The sequence below is a fragment of the Haliaeetus albicilla genome, chromosome 14, assembly GCF_947461875.1.
Source record: "Haliaeetus albicilla chromosome 14, bHalAlb1.1, whole genome shotgun sequence".
NCBI lineage: Eukaryota > Metazoa > Chordata > Aves > Accipitriformes > Accipitridae > Haliaeetus > Haliaeetus albicilla.
The window spans coordinates 31,048,643-31,068,058 of NC_091496.1; the positions used below are offsets into that span (position 1 = coordinate 31,048,643).

A 19,416-nucleotide genomic window follows, 5' to 3' on the forward strand; every position below is an offset into this window, starting at 1 on the left:
TACTGTAAACTTGCATACTTTCCCAGTGTATGGATGTTATTACTTTATTTTCTCTGTAATTCATTTCTTGAAAAAAAAAAAAGTAGAGAAGAAATGGTCCTATTAGGTTATTTTGAGGTATTTTTTTTCCTGTGAATGCGTGATTTTATTTGGTCTCATCTTCATTGCCGTAACTGGGTTCACCAGAACACACTGAACTGATACTTCCTTAAATGAGACTGTCTGCATCATTAGCAGTAATATCTTAAACTGAGACACCCTAAGCTGCGTGGGTCCTTAACTAAATGTCTTGCCACAAGAGGCTTTCATTAGTATTCTATATTTCAAAAGCTCTTAATGAGGCCTCTTCGGCAGAAGGTGTCCTTAATATTGTATCCTTGACAAACATCTTCTTAATGTTAATTACATTAGGAGAGAGAGCAGGAGAATGAAAAGAAATGTCTAAAATGGCAAGGATGAAAATTATGTACTAAGCATGTTCCAAATCATGTAAAACAATTAACGTTTACTGAGCATTTACGACCGACATTCTGTCTTCAGCCTAGTCATTAATGACACCGTTTCTGATGAAAAAGAGTGCAGTGTTTCAGCCCAGCAGATCCAGTAGTACTGTTGAAATGTAGGCATGAAGTTTCTACCTTAGGTGTATTTGAACACTAAATGACTTCTTCCATTGCATGAGTTAGAAAAGTGTCATTTCTTTCATGCATCAGAAGACCTGCTTTCCAGATAATTTGGCTTAAGAATTTAAACAGAGCTACTAAGAATGGAAAAGTTTATTATAGTCAACAAAACAGTTTTTTATGGAGGAAAAGAGTTAAGTATTAAAATTAGTTGAATTTTACAGTGTTTGTGCTTTGCATTTTACTGTCTAGTTTGTAATACCCTATTCAACACACAAGAGAAGCATTTAAACTTAAGGGACCGAAGCAAGAATATAAACCACAACTGCAACACAAGTCTAAAATGTCCTTTGAAAGACTAGAAGGAAAATATTATGGTTTGAACAGAATATACAGAAATGTAAAATGCATGAACACCATAATAAATGGCTGGAAAGGGAATATATGAATTAGATTCCTCTGAAGATGATGCATTTACAGTGTCATTACTGAGCTTAGCTGCTTAAATTGGCACTGAGGTGATGCCTGGATGTGTAATTCATTTTGTGGTTTTAGGCACCTCAATTTAAGTTTACCATGCATGAAGATAAAATTTTATCTTTCTCTGCCAATAACGTTCATCTGGAATGAATCCTTGACTGACAGTAGGCAGTGTTCTATCTCCAGTCTCTTTAAAGTATTATTCTAGGAAACAGCAACTTTGATTCCATCCAGAACACTTGATAAATCCCTACTAGTGGCTACTATGCAGGATAAATTAACCAATGCCTCATTTACCCATATTTATTCTTACCCTTCTATGCAATTTTAGGACAGATAACTTCCTGATCTGGAGACAAAAATACTGCCTTGTACAAAAGTAGTGAGTACAGACATTCAGTAAACAGGCTTTTACTTTATGTTCAAAGTTGCTCTAAAGGAGGACTGGCAATGTTCAATGTGAGATCAGGCACAAGAATGAGGTTAATATGGCACTCCAATAATTTTTCTTTAGCTTCAGAATCCTCCTTCAGAAAGAGTGACCACTCTTTGTATGCTTTGAGACTGCAAACCCGGGCTTAACATTGGGTTGTGACTAGATTTATTGCTAAGTAACAAGCAAATAAAATGAGCTATGGAAGAGGTGATTATAATAAATGAAAGGAAAGATAAACCTACGGTGATTCATGCAAGCCAAAAGGTTTTTCTAGAGCTGTGGCACACAGCTCACCAGTGCTCTAAATAATACTGCTTTTTTTCTGATGAGAGAAAAAGAGCAAAAGAGAAGGCAGTAATAATAGCTTTATTTCACTTTCATTACCATTATGTTGCAAGGGGTGTTCCTGTCACTTCCATAATATGCCTCAGTAATTCAGTGGAGAAGAAAAAAAAATACTAGGAATTTTTATGCAATCACCAAATAATGAAGATGACCCAATTTTTTATTCAAGGAAAAACCGTACTAACACCATCCAAAAAATGAAAAACAAAGCACGTTAGTTATCCAGTTCCTTTTGCAGGACTGTCTGAATTTCTCAGAAACAAAAAGAAGTGTTATTTTTGCATATTTCCTTGCTGAGATTCCCTCTTTTCCCAAAGTCTGTGGTCTTGTAAAGCCTCCTACAATTATTGCAAGAGGACACATATGTTTACACATGTATAAACATGTTTGTTTATGTCTGACTATGCCTAAAGCATAAATATTTCTTTTTAAGTAATACACCAGGAAAACAGAGGAATAAGCAATAAAAATAGCCTGGATTTTAATGTAATTGTGTTCTTATTTCTGTGATATCAATATGCATATATTTTCAATTTGCAGTTGGCAATTGCAAGGATGTAAAAGCTATCTGAAAACCAGCAGGAAGCAGAACTATGAAAAGAAGAATAGGGCAATGGTAAATAACATGATTCATTCTGTAACACAGTATATGCTGACAATTCAACGTTATGTATATATTTTAAGATGGTTTCTGTGGTATAAACAATTATCCCGGATGGATTTAGAAATTTATTAATTGCGAAATACTTCAAGAAAATCTAGTAGTATGAAGATGTTGGAGCAGATTATACTACTTGTGGGTGGAATGTGCTTGACAGTTTTAAAAGGGATAAGGCATTACGAACACTTGGCAGAAGTTTTGATGCTGTTTTCAGCTAGCAGTAACAGAGATGAGCAGAAGAATATGCAGTATTTGGTGTTTTGTGAGCATTTTAGGCCTGCAGCATCATCCAGCCCCAGAGTACTCTGATCTTTGACAATTTTGATGTCACAATTCCTTTCCAGCTGAAGGAAAAGCCCACCCAAAAGTGACCAGATAAAGGTATTGGCAAGACACACCCATACCTAGGGCTCCTGGTATATTATAGTTTATTAAGAGCTCAAGCCTTTAGTTTAAAAGAAAAATTATTGCTTTACAGATTTTGAAATAAAGTATGAAAATTCAGCCCAACTGTATCTTGCGCAGCACAATCTGTCTGAATTTGCAGACAGTATAATTACTGCTGAGATGTAGCAGCAGCACTGGCTGTTTCTCATAATGTGCCACTGCAAAGGTTCAAAGCTTTGAGAGGCTCCTCAGTGTCAAAGTAGCAACACGTGCCTGACTATGGAAGAGTGTCTGAAAGAGAACAGTGCTGCAGATCCACTTGGCTTTATTTAAGTAATAGTTTTAAGTACGCAGAGGCCTTGCTGACATCCCTGTCTCTCTGAGGAGCGCTTACCTAAAATAGGGAAGAGAAGACATTTATTCTGTTATTCTCCACCTCTCAGCAAAGGGTGAGAGGGGGATGTAGCTACCACATGTCAAAGCTGAGAGGGTGAGCCTCAGAGGAAACCCACACAGTGCCATGTTACGGTCAAAGACTGAACTAGCCCTCCTCTCTCCTGATCCTTTAGGAAAGAAACTCTGGAGACATTCACAGAACAAAAAAATGTTTGTAAAAGAGAAGCTGATGGGTCAGGTGTCCCTAACCCCTCTATTCCCTACTGCCTCTCTGCTGTTCCTCAACACCACCTATTCAATAGAATTTACCCTCACGCAATGATTTAAACGATCAGATTGTTGCCTTTTGCTTTGTTTCCTATAGATGAAGTGGCAATGGACAGAGTTCCACTGTAAAAGTCCATTGATTTTCCAGTAACGAAGATTGTTAAAGTCATTCAAACACTGCATTCATAACCACAGTACTCAAGAGAGTTACATTCAATTCTGCAAGACACGGCTAATGAAGACAGTGTATTCTGGGAGTCAACACAAGTGCTCGTTTGCTTTTCAAGGTTCAGAGTTGTGAACAGACAGAGACACCAGTAAAGGGTCACTATCTGAAAACTGCCTACAGTTTTGGGTGAGTTTTGCTGAAGTTCAGTCCATAAGGAAGAGCCAAAGTGCAGGGTCTGAACTGTAGGAGAATTTGGCAGTACAACTGGGTCAGACCAATTGATAGCACAGCAGCTGTGCAAGAAGTCTCTTACTCTCAGCATATGAATCAAGAAAGCCATTTAATCTACCAAGCACTTTATATAACAACTTGAAAGCCTTCAAAAAAATTGTAAATCTTTCTTTTCTTTAAAGACTGCCAAGTCTGCCTCTTTGCCACTGAAGCAAATGTAGGCTGAGCAGTTAAAGTTTGGGGTTTTTTTTTATGATGTCTGGAAAAGGATCTGGAAATAAAAATGCAATGCTTTGTTTGGGATAGATTTAAGTATTTCAGGTACAAATTAAAGAAATGAAAATTTTTTTACCAGACATAAGATAAAGATGGCTGGAAAGCCATTTCAGGGACTCTGAATCCTAGATTTCATTTTCTAGTTTCATAGCTGATGTTCTAAGAGAAACACAAGCCTGTGTAATGCTCATATCCATGACAGTGTACAAACAAGCCCTAATTTATATACAGAAAGCTGAACAGAATGCATACGAAGCCTTTCATTAGCTTTTCTGTTCCTTTATGGTCATGAGAGTTCAGTTCTTTAAAGACATACTATCTAGTTTCTTAGGAGATGGAGCTAAGGGATAGGATCCATTTGTCTTAACACAGATGGCTACACCCACTGGGTACATGCGGAACATCTACAAGGAGCTGACAGCTAGGACCTGGACTTAGGGAGTTCTGCACCTCTGGTGTGGTAGCTGTAAGACACCACCACCTGAAATTATATTATATACATATGTTGAAAACATTGACACCCTGCCCCTTGACCAACATCGACATGTAGGCAGGATGCTGCCCACATCATCCAAAATGAGGTGTAGGGCACGCTACTGCCAGGTAAGGTATGATTCTCTCACAGCACACTACTACTGGTAGAGCCAGGGTGGCACAACTCTTACCTGCATTCAAAAGGCATTTGTGCAATTGGCTGTGGCTGCCAGATGACCTGGACCTTAAGTGTCCCTGACAGTCCAGGCATCACTTACCATCCTGTGTTTGCTATCAGTGATCAGGTGAGTCACCCTGTGGGTGCATTGTTGCTCATCTTACTGCCTTAATAAAGTTTGACTTATAATGTGTCGTCAGACTACATTACCATTCAAACCACATCACCCTGCCTATGGTATTGCTCGTGAACCCACACACAACCTCAATATGATGAATGTTCCTCTGGTATAACCAAACAAGACGCTAAGGCTCGATCCTACTGTGCAACAGTCAAGAGGGGTTGAGAATTTTCATGTAAGAGGAATTTGAGTACAACCAACCTCTCTCGCTGTCTAAAGACTGCAGGAATTCTGACCAGCTCTGCAGGGTCAAGCACCCACACTACGATCCTCAGAACAGGATCTTTACATCCTTCAGCCTGCTACCTTAACTTTACTCCCTACTATTTAATGTTACAGGGACATTTATTTTAAAAAGCTTTTCATATGCACCTTTACAAAATCTTAGCTGGCTATTGCCCCATTCATGGGCTGTGCCATTCATTGATTTATAATGAGAAAACAGGAATTACCCTTTGAATTACTTCCAACAGAACACTCCTTCCTCTGACTACAAAAGAAATTTAAGAAAACTAACCAGTAAATTAATTCTTAAAAATCAGCCAAATCTGGAACCATATGGGCCTAGAAATTTTGCCACCATAAATATCATAAGACCCCAGAACTATTAACTTCCTGGAGTTTATTTTAGATGTAACAGTAAGTTACTTGACCAAAACCTTTCATCTGGTTCAGAAACACACAGTGTCTTTTTGCCCCTGGTTTCTAATTTCATGTGTGCCCCCATGCCTCAAGCCACATTTAGCAATAGCATGCAGTCAGGTTTGAAGCCTCTGTGAGTTTCCAGCCAATCTGAAGCAGAAAGTGCTCCAAAATTCATGGGATATTAATCTCGTAAGATGACATTGCAATATTAAAGTTTCTTAGCTTTTTTTTTCCCTAGGCTCCTGAGAACTGAAGTGTTACTGTATGAACTTGCAGAGTACTAAAAAGTCACAGCTGTAACTGGATTTTATTAAGAAGTTTTATATTTGCAAAATGAGTAATTCTTGTAAGTGCCATATTTTCATGTGACTAACCTACAGGTTATCTGTCAAAAAAAATTTAATTCGGCAGTATTGAAGGTTATACATATGGATGGGTAATACAAGGCAAATTTTATTGAACAGAGCATTTTCCCTGACATAAAGCAGAGTTCATTCCTCTCTCCTTCCCTGGCACAGAGCAGAGTCCCTTGCCTCTCTGCAGCACAAGTGAAGCTAATGGCAATGGACACGTTTTCACTCAGTGTGGGTATTTGAGAATATGGTTCATCAGTGCTCTTTTCAAGGACCACTACTTGTAAAGGGGCTGAGGCTACATGATGGATGGATTCTGTGTGTGAAAATACGGTTTAGCCTTAACACTTTATTTCTCATATATTTCCTGAAAAATACTCTACTCTTTAGTGAATCACTCACTCCCTGAGTTTCAGAAGATCTACCCCATTTCATTGTCAGAAATGGTCTGTATCAATTCAATTCAGTTTAGACAGTTCCTTTCCCAAGATGATTACAATCTAAAATGCGGGCACATGAAATGCAGGGCAAAGTGGGTGAAAGTGATCAGGAGAGCATACTTTGTTGCTAATATTTACGTTAGAATCTAGACAAATATTCAGCTCATTTGGGTGTGTGAATCATATAAATGTCCTCACCTTTAGCATTTCAGTATCTGAGTAAGCCTCAGACGAGCTAAGCATCATCAGTTCTTTGATCCATCAACTAAGCAGGCATTTTAAAATGTATTTTAAACCACAGTTTTTCTCCCCGCATTCTCCCTCATATTCTACTTATGTAAAATTGTCGTATATTTATGCAAACTCAGTTTTGTTGCATGAAATATAGTGATTCTGAGTTTCCTCTTGGCATTCTGGAGTGCAAATTTTCTTTGAATTAATTATTTTAATTCAGTCACTATAATCAAATTCAACTGACTATCATAATTTATTTTAAGGATTATTCTAGTTAATGTATTCCTTACCACAGCAAGTAACCCTGGTGGATAGGTCTTAAAAGTTTCAAATGTCAGAAGACTTTTAAATGTTCTAGTATGCTACTTTGAAAGTTTGACAACAATCCGCAAATTCCCTCTGCTCTTATTCAGTCTTCTAAATGCCAGAGAGGGATTTTTTTTTAAGATTCTCCAAATGTTTTGCCACAGAATTGCCTAATTAACTTTCAGACTTGTTGCTCAGATACTTTCCCACCAGAAAACACTTTATTTAAATAAAATGAGCAAACATGGTATGTTTGTCCTTCAGTTCTACTTCAGAATGTCTACTGAGATTTCCCTTTAAAGGGAAATATTATTGGAGAAGGATTCTGTAATGAATTACTTCAGAAACAACAAAAAAAACCCCAACAACATTATATTGCAACCTTTGTTTTAATTATAGTTAATATGACTAATTTTCAAATACGCTGTTTTGGGCAAAGTAAGTGACTGTCAATAGCTAGGAAGAGAATATTACTATATTTAGCAGGACAGAACACTTTGGGAAAATAATTGTCAGATAACAATTGTTAACAGGTAAAATTAGAAATTTTAGTCTAACCGTATCGTATTAAGCCTCCTTAACAAATCCACATCCAAACAAAAGTAATTCAAATCTATATTGAATATATCTGCACCTTTAGGAACAGTTGAGCTTGCCATTTAGAAAAACTATTCCACATATTGGCAAATTCTCATATATGGAAGCACTAAAGAGGAGCCATTTACTGCAGCTTCTGTGACTGTAGAGCTACTTTTCCAATGTCTACCCTTTGAAGACTCAAGATTCTTCTAAATTGTACAGTTTAGAAGAGTCACATCAGCCAATTGAATGAAAGCCCAGGTGAATAGTTTTAGGGAAATGAGCTCCAAAATGTGTCATTTATATAAAGGACATCAGATAAGAGTGGAGAATCTTATGAACAAATCCTTGCCTGTACATATTGAGGGCAACCTTAACCCTTAACTCTCTTTGCCCTACAAAGCATAAGAGGGAAGATTAGGGACCAAGATCTTTCCAACAGTTTCTTGCAGTATCAGACACAGAAATGACTGCAAGAAAACATGCGGGACAGAGTCTGGATGGAGGCTGGATTGGAAAAACTGAGGAAAGACTAAGATGATGTGCTGGGAGAAGTGAGCACATGCTGGACAGCCCGTAAGAGTTTAGTCTATTACCTTTAGGATTTGTATTTTTCTTCATATATGTTCACGGACCTAGAATTCCTACAACCCAGCAGTGCCTGCTGTCAGTAAACACTTCTGAAACTATTCCACTGCCCCCTTCTGCTGCCTGCTCTCCATGGAAGGTTTATCCCTGTCTCTACATAGTTTACCCCTGTCATTGAACTGTGTAAGGAATCATTATGATGCCAAATACATATACTGTCCTGGTTTCAGCTGGGATAGAGTTAACTGTCTTCCTAGTAGCTGGTACAGTGCTATGTTTTGAGTTCAGTATGTGAAGAATGTTGATAACACTGATGTTTTCAGTTGTTGCTCAGTAGTGTTTAGACTATAGTCAAGGATTTTTCAGCTTCTCATGCCCAGCCAGGGCACCTGACCCAAACTGGCCAACAGTGTATTCCATACCATGGGACGTCCCATCTAGTTTAGGAACTGGGAAGTGGGGGGGCAGGGATTCGCCGCTCGGGGACTGGCTGGGTGTCGGTCGGCGGGTGGTGAGCAATTGCCCTGCGCATCATTTGTACATTCCAATCCTTTTATTATTGCTGTTGTCATTTTATTAGTGTTATCATTATCATTATTAGTTTCTTCTTTTCTGTTCTATTAAACTGTTCTTATCTCAACCCACGAGTTTTACTTCTCCTGATTTTCTCCCCCATCCCACTGGGTGGGGGGGAAGTGAGTGAGCGGCTGCGTGGCGCTTAGTTGCTGGCGGGGGTTAAACCACCACAGTATATTTTTTAAATTTTGTATAAAAATCCCAACCTCAGAAATTGCATACATTAAGCTACATCTTTGAAAAATCATTACTGTTATAAAGCCAGATGCTCATCAGGCACTCATCAATCAAGCAATTCCAAATTCAATGGCCAGGAGTGAGTATTTTGAGAGTCATTCTCCTCTTTTCTGGTGAAACTTACTCCTCACATGCCAGAAAACTACGATTTCCAGTAAATCTTTACTAAACGTCCTAGAACTTGAAGGCAGTGTGAGATGCTACAGTATGCTTGTCTGCAAAAGGACAGCAACTTTAAGCAATGTATAGTGAATGAGACATGCTTCTATTCGGCCTTATTCTCAAATGCTGAGCTTTTTTGTACAGTGTACTCCATCCCAGACTAGTAGTTAAATGCTACTTTTTCTCACCTTTGTCAGAAAATTTTCTTTTAAAATACTATTTTCACAAATTCCACAGTAAATCCCAAAGGCCTGTGAGCTCTCTGCTGTGAATTTGCATGTTAGGATGCAAATTTGTACTGATTCAAAAATAGAGAAATTATATCTGCTCCTTTTGGAGACTTTATTATACCTGTATAGTAAGATTTAAGTCAACTTGTGCCCTTCTGGATGGCTGTAACTAATACAGTGAAGGTTTTTAGGATGTAGATAGATAAATCACAGAATTCAAATTTCAGACTGATGCAAAATAATCTCATATAATTTAAAATTTCCATATGCCATTTATTTTAATATCACTTTCACTGAATTATCCTCAATATTTCCAGCTGGCACTGTGTCAAAGCCACAGTAAAGTGAGTCAAGGTTGTCCTTGAAAAGTTAGTTCAGACACCCAAAATCCTGACTGATTTTTCATGTTACAGAAAGCTCTATTCACAGGTGAGAACTTGGAAAATTAAAAAAAAAAAAAAAAAAAGCCTTGAAATGTAGCAAGTAATTGAGAGTAAGAGAAGAATTGAATTAATATTTGTAAGCCTTAAACAATGGTGAAAATAAATGGCAGGTAGTTGTTTTTCAGCTCATTTTCTCAGGGACAAGCAGTTTAGGTGACCAAGTTCTGTCTTTCCACCTGCATTTTCCTCTTGATTTCTTCAGAAACTTTGCCAGTCTCCATCTAGCTCAAAAGAGGAACGGAGGTTTCAAAAAATGTTATGTTCCTACAAGCTTCACCACTTTTGGTAAAACAGAGCCCTCTGTAGCATAGACAAAGGCTGTAAGGTAAGTTCCCGTCTGTTTAGGCAAAAGAGAATCTACACCATGTAGAGCCCTTCTTCTCCCAAATGTAGCAATAGTTTCAATAAGCACATGTAGGAAATGAAGTCTCACTGTTTCTGCTGCTCCCTGTCTTATTAACCCACCTCTTGCAGAGCAAAGGCAGAGAAATTAAACGGAAGAAATCAGTGGAGATTTTTGAATCCCCAGATCACAGATCTATAACAAATATAGAGAAGAAAAGGAAAAGAAAGAAGCGACTCATGAAGAGAATCGTAATTACCTTCCCCACAGGGTTGTAAGGATAACTGATGTATGAAGATAGCATAGGGAAATCATTTGTGGTTTTCTCTGCTGAATCTGTACAGTAGATGTAGCCAAAATAAGCCACATGTGAATCATTCTGCTGACCCCCCACTGCTGGAACAGCTTCATGAAAGGTTGGTCCATATCCCAGCTGATTCCGAACAAAAGAAAAAATAAAGCCACTGGCTTCCGTTGCTGACTGACCCTGTACTAAACATCATTTAACCAGAATGAAAAATCCAGCCCAGTGAATCCAGAAGAGATTTAAATAGTTATTATTTCACTCTCTGAGGCAGATCACTTTTTGACTTGTAGAACATTTCCTATCAAAGATGGGATTTTTTTTTTTAACCCATAAATACTTTATTTAACATTTGTAAGGAGTATTGTTTCAGATCTGATATTAATTTTTACATTTGCTATGAAGATATCAAATATTAATGTGTCAATTGGCATATGCAGTAAATGATAAATTACGCATTTGGTATATCGCTGAAATCTGTAACAACATATTGGAAACACAACTAAAGCATTTCTACAGCATTTGATTAAAATTAATTCTGAGTCCACTAACAGTATAATAACATTTAGTGTCAATCATTTTAAAAGTATTCTGTGTCATAGGGGAAGAAAGCTATTATCAAGTCTAGGAATTAGCGGAAGTGTCAAGCAAAAAAATAGCCTGTCATACTGCTGCTAATGCTGATTAAGATCTAAGACACCTTCCCCTTTCACATACAACTCAACAGCAGATAGGAACTGAAGTGTGTGCATTTGGGACCAACGAAAGCTGCAGTCTTTGATGCCAAAGGATCATGTAATTGGATACTGCAAACGTATCCTTACATTTGGTCCCATTCTTTCCCTTATCTCTCATTATTATATTGCCCTGTATCCTTTCCTTTCTTCGCTATAAGGAGTTCATAAACTTAGTCCTTCTGCTTTATGTCCCAGATTCAAGGATGTTCTCCTAATGACACAAATGTCTCAGCCTGTGGCATCTCCTCCAAGCCACTCTCCCCTCCACTTTACTAAAACCTCATCGAGGCATTGTTAACCTGAACATTTTCCATCGACTGGACCTTTCTTCTTTGCCTGTGCAGAATCTGAGCCGATTTCCGTACATTTGAATGCTTCTCTCTTTGCCATGACATCTGTGTTGCAGCACTGCCTGGCTGCTGGGACAATGAAAGGCTGAGTTTCAGCACGCCAGAGCACTGGCAGCTTTCCAAAACAATCTCAAATGCATTTTAAAATGATCTTTGGATATTTCTTGTGAGGCTTTTGAAGACAATGGGCAATTACTGAAACAAATTTCTGTGAATCTTGTGAGGAATAAAGTTGTTCATATGGTTCCTACTCATCTATCAAAATGCAGCTTTGATAATACTATGTAACATTTTTTCCCCATACACCATTGCCCCCTCTCTCCTGCGTGCCTTATCTGAGATCCATCAGAAGGAAAACATCTTCAGAGATTTTTCTTGTTTACTCACATTAGATTCTTTCTTATTACTTAATATCAAATTTTATTTTGTTAAAGAGGAACATTAAAAATATCATCACTTTTTAAATTGTCTCTTTATTGCTGCTAGACAGATTTTAATAAGGTGTTACAAATTGCACCAGAGAAATCTAACACAGAGTATCACAAATAGCAAACATATCTTTTAACCTCTTATTACAAATCGTGGAAGCTATGATAGAAAGTGGGAGACTATGTAGCTATTGACTGTTTAAAACCTTATTGATATAGAGCATCTTTGCCAGTTAAGAAAAGTCAGAAAATTTAAAGGATGTATTGTTGACCTTTGTTTTCATTCTTTGCATTTTAGTGTCTTACACTGCATATTCATCTCAATAAACGAATTCCATTCCTTTACACTCTTTCTCTTTTAATCTTACTTTAAGCCCACTCACTTTCAGGATCTGTTTTATCTTGGGGGGCGGGGGGCAGTTGGGGTTGGGGGTTTTTTTGCTACTACATCAGTTTTAATTTGTTTGTTGGGAGGTTTTGGAGGAGGGGGATGTTGTTATGTGTGTGTGTGTTCAGGATGGAGAAAAGTATGGCATTTCTTATCATAATGAAATGGCATATACAAGAGTGGACATACACACACAAACATACTTCACAACAAATGAATGCACTTCTTGTTTTAGTAACGATGTTCTGTCATCACCTCCTTCTTCTCTCTGGAAACCAAGACACTAGAGATAAACTTTCAGGAGAAATTTTGAAGCAGACAGAGTAATGTTATAGTGAGAATGTTTGTAACCCTCTTCATCCTCACCCCTTTCCCTTCATCCTTCGTAATATTTTCACTCTTACATTTAACTTTCCCAGACTAAGCTTTATTTAGAAAGTTAAACCATTTTTGTCTTTTTTATTTTTTCATCACCTCCAGAGGCAAAACAGTGGGAAAGAGAAAGATAAAGTGTAGGGATTAAAGTACTCTTCATTGTACAGAATCTTTGAATGATTGGGTAAACATTGATTTTCCTTTAGCTGACATTATGAAGAAAACTGAGTGAATGTCTTCAACAAACAACAAAGTCCTCCAAAAGGTGTTTCATAGTGAACTAAATCACTTAATCAAATTACATTTGCTAAACTCTTTCTTGACTGGGAAAAAATTAGGGAAAGATTTTGAAAAGGACTGGTTTAGGATTTTTTGAACTAATATGCCATGTATTGGAATATTTTACTTAAAAGTGAATTTTTTGTCTTCTGGAAATTAAATTTTGGAATTGTATTTTTTACATATAAATGGATATGATTTAAAACAAAGAAGATTTCTGAAATGGCTAAAAACATGAATTGAATATTTTATTTGTATAAAACATTTCAGTATGACTTCAAACTAATGTATACTTTAGGTTGACCAGAAACAAATTTATTTTCTTGATACTCCATTTTGGCACAAAAATGGAAGACATATTCTTCATCCAGAAACAAGCTTCTTGAAACTATAAACATTTTATAAAAATTTGCAACTTTATGGAAAGTATTTTTCCATTTTCATTTGGATTTATTTTAAGATGAAGCTTGAGATCCTAAAGAAAACAATAGTAAATATGGGCATGCGTGGGTGATGTTGAGAGGCTGTTTTGGGAACAAAAGACCTTTATGTCAGTATCTGCAAACCTTAAAGGATAAAGTTTTTTTTCCTCCCCCCATCAATCTCTTCAGGGTCACAGCAAGAACAAGAAAAAGAGACAAGAAGTTAGAGTCTTTCTTACTGAAGGAGCAGAAGTTTTGCCAGAAGGCTTCCTAAGAGGTTGAACCACCAGCAGCATTGAAAACAAGTTCACATGGAAAACTATATGCATAAATTCTTCTGCATCCCACATCAAAAGGGTTTGTGTCATATATAATTCACTTCAACAATCTCAGCAATTCCTAATTTTTAGATTTTAACAGACTTTCACATTTAAATGAAACTTTTTATTTATAAAACATGTAATGATCTTAACAGAATTTATTAATTCTATCACATTTTAAAAGAGAATTTTTAAAGATATTAATTTTAGTATGATTCAATCTCTTTCTTAATGGTTAAAGTTCAAGTTGTTTCAAGTCTCTGATGTTCTATTCATATTTGACATTAGAATAAGAGAAACTGTTCATTACGATTCCCACACATACAATTTGATGTTACCACGGTTACTTCTAGTGCTAGATCATTGACCTCAGCAGTGTTCATTGTTCCTTTTTTAGTATAATAATATTTATCATGGGCAAATATCTATTATTTAAAAGTTTGCTCCTCTGTACTTATCCCCATTGCCCTTTAACCCCACATCCTTTTCTCCTTCTTTATTCTCTTCTCCCTTCCTTCCTGTCCCACAATATTTCAACGGTGTTGAAATATTCAGAAACAAGTATTCATAAAGCTCCCAAGGTTTAATGCCTTTTAAAAAAGTTTATGATTTTAAACAATAACTGATATCCAAAGGAGGTCAAGTGAACAAATCCTATTGAGATTCAATAGAATTGGGCACTTTATTCTCCTTCTTTAAAAACTCCAGTGTTAGTTAATAGGAATTCCAAATCTTGATGAATTAAAATACATATAATTGTGCATCAGTTGGTAATTTACACAATTAATATTACAAAGGAGATTTCTGATAATGCATTTTCACAAGTCCAATGACTTGTGATATGTCATTCTAATTATTATATATTTTAATTATATTTTTATTGCCTGGCTCATATTTTAAAAAGGCATCAGCACACTTTGCTCCAAACCGCTCTTTTAAAAGCATTTTATATTCTGATTACATTAAGATTATGCCATTTACATTTAAACATCCTAACATTATCTATTCATCAAGCTCTTCACTGAGTGAACCATCTCTGCATTGAATCTTAGCCGTTTTGCAGCACACAAACCCAGAATATTAGTTCTGGAAACCTGAAAAATGAACCAACAACCAAACTCAACCTCCCATTTTATTTAAAAAAGATCTTGCTCTATGCATTTTTCTCTTAATCTGTAGGAAAAGCTATATCCTTCTTCTTCACACTGAAATAGAGAAGGCTTTCAGCAATGGTCAGCCTCATGTCAGATATACTTCAAAGTAAAAAATCAGTTAGGAAATCCTACTTGTCTGTCCCTAGTCAATAAAAGCACGAAGGTAAGAAGCTAATATAGAGAATACAGCAGGTACATTGGTCCAGTGTCAAGATGCTCCTGTGAACATCCTAATAACCGTCAAAAATAGTTTTGACAGTTATTGGGCCAAGTTATTAATCCAGAGTTATGAGCGATCAGAACAAAAAAATCAGCCTACATTGTACATCACAAAGAACAGGCTATTCTGTGTTCTTTGAAGGAAGGACATCACTGGGAGATGGACTGAATATATGCTGTAGACAATCATCCAGTTTAAAGATGGAATGAGGACTACAGACCCTTCTCAGAGAGGACAGCAACAGAGACATCTTGCTGAAAGACAGTCAAAAAGAGCTATATTACGTGTGGAAGAAAGAAGCAAGAATGATGAAGGTACCACTACACTAGCTCATTGGAGGTGATTTTTTTATCAGGCAATGTATAGAGCTATTAAAAACCATAAAAAGTCAATCCTAAAGACATAACATGCAGAGGAAGAAAGAATATAAAAGACTAGCCTTTTAAGCAATCTCTTTATTTTGTTTTTTTTCTCTTTTGTTTTATGTTTGCTGTTGTTGAACAGGATGGTTTCTGCAAAGAAATACGTATAAGAGACAAATTCTTGTGATGACAGAGAAATAAATGGATGGCAGAAGTGATGATACACCGTATGATGCCAGACAAACAAAAGGAGAGCAAAGGCATGTTGTTTGATTTAATGACTTAAAAAACAAAACATGTATTTTGAGTCAATGTTTGTTATCCGGCATATTGTCACTTGCCTTAATCATCCTACACTTACACCATAGAATCCTGAAGTGAGATTCATCACAGCGTCACAGCCATCAACATCTGAGCAGACATCCTTAGCCTTCCTTTCTAGTTCATGAAGAGGCATAGGTACTTCAAAAGAATGAGTCTATTGATTTATTCTAGAGTCTACATTAGGATGACTTTAAATTCTAAAGCTGCCTATTTCAATCGACAACAAAGGTAGCATAAAATTGTCTCTAACTTTACTATAAGCTTGTCTAAGTCTTTAAAGTGTCTGAAGTTACATGAAGCCCACCTTTCAGTTTTGCATAACATCATTTGTACCCTTCCAGTGAACAGAAATACATCCATTTGACAATGCACATTGGTGCACTCTTCAAACTCTGTTATTCTTGCATTTAAAAGGTTTTTTTTAATAAGTAATTTTATTGATCTGTCATTCATAAAGATCCATGGCAGAAGTTATTAAGCCTTACAGTACTACAAAGGAATGCATACAAACCGATTTGGTTTTTGTGTACATAGCATACTTCTTGTAAAGAAAACCGGATATCTATATGTGGAAGGGAACATATGCTTACATATCTATTTCCATTAACTATTATCCACTTTATATGCAAAAATTGGCTCTGGCTTATATGGAAGTGGGTGCATTAATTGAAGCATAAAAATTCACCCTCAGAGACTACTACTAGAATTTAAATCCACTTATGATATATTTATCAGAACTGATTTAAAATCATACTTTCACTTCCCTTCATTTTCTTTAGGTTTTAATTGTCCATGTGAACAGTAGCTTGAAGTTGTGATTGATTACTTATATAGACTAACCACTTAAAGAACTATAAAATAGGGAAAGGGCATTGTAATTACATGGTTTCAACTGCAGGTATTAGTATTCAAGAAGAGTGATTTTTTCAAGGGAAGATCAAGCCTCACAAGCATGAATTAGGAGTCTTTCTCAACATAAATGACACAGTAACTGTCAGTACCAGTCTTGAAAACCACGACAGCTTTAAAATACCCTAGCTGTAATTGTGAAATGGTTAGCTGGCTGTCAGTTGTTCTGTGGCTATATCTAGATTTACTTCCATATGATGTTTATTTTGTATTAGAAAAGCATTAAAAGTCTTGACAGTTATAAGGTACAAATTTACTTACTTCCATTTATTTTTTAACTGTCCGAGGCAGAAACCAATTTCTTTCAACATGCTTGAATAACAACTTTTAAAGAGGACCTAGATCACCCCTTGAAATATTTTATATTACCTCTACAGGAATTATATGCAACTATATTGTTACCATTGTATTTTATTTCCTCTGACCCTTTGACATATTATGGAAAGCATGTATATAACCTGAAAGTTTATAACATGGAATGTAAACAGAATTTTGTCCCAGGCTGAAGGAGGCTTTGCCTGGAGCGATGCAGGAAAAGAAGGTCTTTTAAGGGTCATCATGACTTCTCGTTTCCTGACCCCACCAACAGGCTGGAGACATATGAACAGTATTGCTTGAACAATAGGGAAGACCTGAAACTTTTACAGAAGTCTTTCATCAGAGCCCTGTCTACTACCCCAGGTTAACACTACGACCGTACCGTTACCAATATAATATATAATTGTTAACAATCCTGCAGGGGAATTTGGCACAACCCCTGTTTGTTCCAGGTACAGATCTGACCCCAGAGCCTGGTTACAGCAATGAGAATTTCTGGATCCCAGCAGAGACAGTTGCGTGCCCAGCAACATTGGCAAGCATCCAGCTGGCAAGTGAAGGCAATTCTCCTGTTGGAGAATTTTCCTTTCTTTCCTTAGTGTCCCTTGACTGAAGTCTGGTTTCTACCCTGGCCAATATTTCAGCACACCTCAGCTCCCCAGTTTATCCAGAACAATGTAGGCAGGAGGAAGGAGGAGAGACTGCCTGGTAAAACAGCTCTGGCTTTGTTCACATTGCTCACAATCTGTGAATATTAGGCACACTAATTAATAATGCTTTGCACTAACATAGCTCATTTGATTAACGGTTCTGGAATTGATTTATGTGTATTGAGTGATGCAACATCATGCTGGATCCTCAATATAAGTAAGCTGTACATCTGTAAAACAATACAGGCACAATAGTGGTTTCAGTTTTCTGGTACTTGTGGAATAAAATCTGACAACTAGAAAAAAGATTTACCATAGATGTTATTTTTCAACACCAATAAAACTGTAATTCATAAGTATAAATTGAAATCAAAATGTTGTAACCATCTTTTTTGCCCCTAAAATTAATGCGGGTGCAAGGAATAACTGCATGATTCTGACAGTTCAGTAGTGATTACGAGGAAGTATGGTGTTAAAGCAAATGTGCTGCCTCTTTAGCATTCCATGATAATGGAATGGAACAACAAATATTTCAAGTTTTTTCTTCATTGAAAAATTATATACATACATACATAGGTATGTGTGCACATAGGTACATGTACGTATTAGTTCCTCTAAAAATGAATTTTTCTCCTTAATTTTTCTGGCTTATCCACTATCCTAAAGAGCTTTTGATCTGCAGTCTTCTAAGAACTTTGATATATTTGGAGAAGCATCAGCAGAAAACCTCCATTAGCTATCATTTTATATTTACATCAAACGCTGGTGGTCAGAAAGCAAACTTTTCAAGCCAAACCTCACATGCAAGGGAAGAATGCTTTCTGAAGATTTAGTTCCCAGGCAGAAAAGGAAATCTGTTTATCATTTAGAGTATAACTTTGAATTTCTCACTTTGATTACTGATCTTTGTGATAGGATGAAGAGGATTTTTTTTTTTCAACTAAGACTTCAATGCTTGCCATTTTATTGATCTTATTAGTAGATTAGAAAGATCTGAGTTTCCAGACAGCTCCAGTGTATGGCAGAGCTGACTGGTATGATGGGACTTTTTGCCTGATGGAAAAGATTAAATCCACTCTTGCCTGGACATGCGCAACCCATCTACTTTACACACTCAATTTGTTTATCTCTACTGTTACAACCCAGATAGCTAAAGCTAGGACGGCAGTGCCCTTGAATGGTGTGAGAGATCAATAATTTCAAAACTAGAAACCAGTTATGATGTTGTTCTAGTCAAATATTAACAATAAGTTGAATGAATAATATTATTTGCTTTATTTTATACAGTGGAGTTTAGCTATATGTTTATATGAAAGGTAAGGCTTAGTGCATGAAAACAAAAAATGCATGCATCAACATTCCCTTATGATCCTGACAGGAAGAAAAAAAACGTTTAACATAAAAAATTTGTTAGTCATTTTATTAAGTCAGGCAAAAAACAGTGAGAGAAGAGTTAAAATTATTTCCCTTCAACAACGTGCGGAGGAATAAAAACTATCTCCTAAGAAACCAAAGAAACTTCTAAATATGAGAGGGGGATGAAAGGAAGGGATATGAATTTCAGCTGAACGTCAAATAGTGTGTAAAAGAAAGGGTGAGAAACAGTGACTGCCTAAATAAACATGCTCTTTTGTGA

General features: G+C 36.6%; 1 long non-coding RNA gene across 2 annotated transcripts in view; it reads left to right on the forward strand.

The window, feature by feature from the left end:
- The window catches only part of LOC138688996 (uncharacterized), a 29,782-nt gene extending 10,661 nt beyond the window's left edge, over positions 1 to 19,121 (forward strand). Inside the window, exons 4-7 of one of the 2 annotated variants that reach the window (XR_011327803.1) lie at positions 2,425 to 2,500; positions 13,713 to 13,880; positions 15,359 to 15,531; positions 15,722 to 19,121. This is a non-coding gene — a long non-coding RNA (uncharacterized lncRNA). Of the gene's footprint in view, positions 1 to 2,424; positions 2,501 to 3,692; positions 8,428 to 13,712; positions 13,881 to 15,358; positions 15,532 to 15,721 lie in introns of those variants that run through there. The other variant, XR_011327804.1, reaches the window with a different exon arrangement.
- Positions 19,122 to 19,416: the final 295 nt, after the last annotated feature.